General features: G+C 52.6%; 1 non-coding gene across 1 annotated transcript; it reads right to left on the minus strand.

Moving 5' to 3' along the window:
* Positions 1–2,270: 2,270 nt before the first annotated feature.
* Positions 2,271–2,425, minus strand: LOC125501613. The gene has a single exon (XR_007279192.1). It is a non-coding gene; the product is annotated as a 5.8S ribosomal RNA (ribosomal RNA).
* Positions 2,426–3,563: the final 1,138 nt, after the last annotated feature.

Here is a 3,563-nt window from a genome sequence, read left to right on the forward strand (position 1 = left end):
ACGTCAGTCCTCCAGGGCCTCGCTGGAGTATTCGCTACTACCACCAAGATCTGCACCGACGGTGGCTCCAGGCAGGCTCACGCCCAGACACTTCTGCGCACACCGCCGCGACCCTTCTACTCGTCAGGGCTTCATGACGGCCGAAGCCGCCTCTCTTGCCACTGACGGCCGAGTATAGGCGCGACGCTTCAGCGCCATCCATTTTCAGGGCTAGTTGCTTCGGCAGATGAGTTGTTACACACTCCTTAGCGGATGCTGACTTCCATAGCCACGTTCCTGCTGTCTTAAGCAACCAACGCCTTTCATGGTATCCCATAAGCGTCGACTTTGGCTCCTCAACTCGGCGTTTGGTTCATCCCACAGCGCCAGTTCTGCTCACCAAAAGTGGCCCACTTGGCACTCTGATCCGAGATCTCGTGGCTTCATAGTTCAAGCAAGCCAGAAATCTCACCCATTCAAAGTTTGAGAATAGGTTGAGGTCGTTTCGGCCCCAAGGCCTCTAATCATTCGCTTTACCGGATGAGACTCGTGTACATTTTGTACGCGAGTGCCAGCTATCCTGAGGGAAACTTTGAAGGGAACCAGTTACTAGATGGTTCGATTAGTCTTTCGCCCCTATACCCAGTTCCGACGATCGATTTGCACGTCAGAATCGCTACGGACCTCCATCAGGGTTTCCCCTGACTTCGTCCTGACCAGGCATATTTCACCATCTTTCGGGTCCCAACGTGTACGCTCTGGGTGCGCCTCTTCTCAAAATGAGAACGAGACGCCCCGGGAGTGCGGGGCCGCATCGTGACGCAACCCATCCTCCCTCGGTCAGCGCTAGGCTGACCTTTACTTTCATTGCGCCTTTAGGTTTGAGTCTCCCAATGACTCGCGCACATGTTAGACTCCTTGGTCCGTGTTTCAAGACGGGTCCTGAAAGTACCTAAAGCAATAGCGTCGCCGACCGGTAACAATATAAAATTTGAATGAGCCGGTCAGAGAACACCGCCGACCAACAGCTGGCCAGGCCCGGTGACAGCGCTAGGTCTGAACCACCGGGAATTGCTGACCGCGCTTGCGGCGGGTCTTGACGCAGTCGAATGCGGCTCTATACCGTGCGAGTACCGCCGGGCAGTCGGACGGCGCACTGGGGGTCTGACACGACGCGAACGACGTGACAGGCTTCCACCCAGGCCTTAGACCGACACCCAACGGGTCACGACGTCCTACTAGGGGAGAAGTGCACGCCGGCGTCACCGGACATGAACACCGCGGACGAGTGCCGTGGACGCGAGGTCCCAGCATCACGAGCCACGGCGAAGCCGGTTTCGCTGACGATGAATCTCCCTGGTACTTGTTCGCTATCGGTCTCGTGGTCGTATTTAGCCTTAGATGGAGTTTACCACCAACTTAGAGCTGCACTCTCAAGCAACCCGACTCTGAGGAGAGATTCTCCCGTCGCGCGTCCCGGTCACTACGGGCCTGGCACCCTCTACGGGTAAGTGGCCCCATTCAAGATAGACTTGGACTCGGATCGACGCCCTGGGATAAGTGAATCCTCCCAAACACTACATTTCCCAGCGGCAGAACGGCGGGATTCAGTGCTGGGCTATTTCCTGTTCGCTCGCCGCTACTAAGGAAATCCTGGTTAGTTTTCTTTCCTCCGCTTATTAATATGCTTAAATTCAACGGGTAGTCTCGCCTGCTCTGAGGTCGTCAAAGAATCGTTCGAACAACACATATAGTGGTGTGTTTTTCAACGGAGACGACTAAGGTGTGATCGAGAGGGGGAGTGCAAAATAAAAAAAAAAAAACCACGGACAATCATCGAAAATCTGACTCCGCGGATATTTTTTTTTTTACAACACCTTCTCTCGTCAACCCGACAAACCACACGCGCGCGCCACACAACCGTCATCAATTCGACGATGAGGCGTTTGGCACGCGGGTCTTTGCTCTTACCGAAATTTTTGCTTACGGCAACCCGTTCATCAAAATAGGCGGCAACGCAGGTATTGCGCGGCTCGGATCGACGTTCCTCTCGACTATTATACTAGCGCTGGGACGCGACGACCGGCCACACGAGCGCGATGCACCAACACGCCGACTTTTGCGCGGTTGACGCGAGTCGTACCGTGTCAGTCTCTCAAAATCGTTTGAGGCGATGCCGCTGGCTCGCGCGCGACTCGCGCGCGGACCACAGCAGTAAACGCCCAATTCTTGCGCACGCGACCCTCGCTCCTCTTGCGAGGTAGAGCCACGTGCAGTGGTTTGTTTTGTAACGACCCTCAGCCAGACGTGGTCCGGGATATGTATCCGTGGACCGCAATGTGCGTTCGAAATGTCAATGTTCATGTGTCCTGCAGTTCACAAGTAGACGCTCAATTAGCTGCGTTCTTCATCGACCCACGAGCCAAGTGATCCACCGTTCAGGGTAATCGTTTTTTCACTTTGCATCGTGTTCTCGGCCGCACCTCGAGTCAAAACGGAGGGCAGAGAAGACACTTTGACAATTGTTCGGTTGTTACGCCGGCTGGTCGTAACGCGAAGAATCTTGCGATCATTTGTGCACCTCGCTTTAAGCGTTTCTCTGTACGATCAGTTCGAATGTGATTCCAATATCAAGCGCGTGACGCGCAAAACCCCTCCGAAAGGCTCGAGCGCGCTTGTACTCTACAACACTTCACGTGCGAGGAGGAAGCCGCGTATAATTCGATCGAGCCATATTTGTTGTGTCTGGGGGGAACCACGGCACGTGGACTTTGGTAATGTTACGCAAAAGAAATGAGATCTCAATTGCATTTCACGGGGCGAAACTACGTCGCCAACCTTCCGCCGCGGAGAACGCGACGTCACCCCGGTAGAGCCAAACTCGAGACGGAGCAGGTTACCCCGTAAAAGTATAGTAACTTTTCTTCATGTGTATCTTTGAAAAGAAACAATTTGAAAAAAAAGCATAAAAAAAACCGTTCGATTAATCGCGCACCACGCCTCGTACAAAGCGGGGAGATCGATCGAACGGTTGATTCAAACGCACACCAAGCGTCCCGTTCAACAGACGCGGGCACTTGGTCGCCTCAGCAACGCGCACAATGTCGCTACCTCACACAAATCTGATCGACGAATGGCATCACGATCCGCATCGCTATCGTCCAGAATGGAAAGAGAGTTTTCGTTCCTGCGCCCCCGTAGGTAGGCGTAGTAGCAATGTTCTTTCATTTTTCTAGGGTTTTTCCCATAGCCATTTTTGCCTTAGTTTGTTTTTGGCTGCTGCACACGATATATTTTACCGTGATACACTAGTTGTAATGTCATTTTTATAATATTTTCTCTCTCTTCCAACGGACATAGCAAGATCGTTCGTCGTCGACGTGTGTGAGTGCGATATGAGCTGTTTCGGCCGTTACGTAGTTCGATTTTCGTGACACGCGTAAAATGTACGCCGCCTCTTGTGCCATGTGTGTGTTTTGACTGGATTATAATTGCGTGAGATTCACGGTGGAATCTACTAAAATAATCATCGATTCGCTGCTTTTTTTCGCAGTAACGAAACGTTAATGATCCTTCCGCAGGTT

The sequence above is a fragment of the Athalia rosae genome, chromosome 6 (genome assembly GCF_917208135.1).
Source record: "Athalia rosae chromosome 6, iyAthRosa1.1, whole genome shotgun sequence".
In the NCBI taxonomy this organism is placed as follows: domain Eukaryota; kingdom Metazoa; phylum Arthropoda; class Insecta; order Hymenoptera; family Athaliidae; genus Athalia; species Athalia rosae.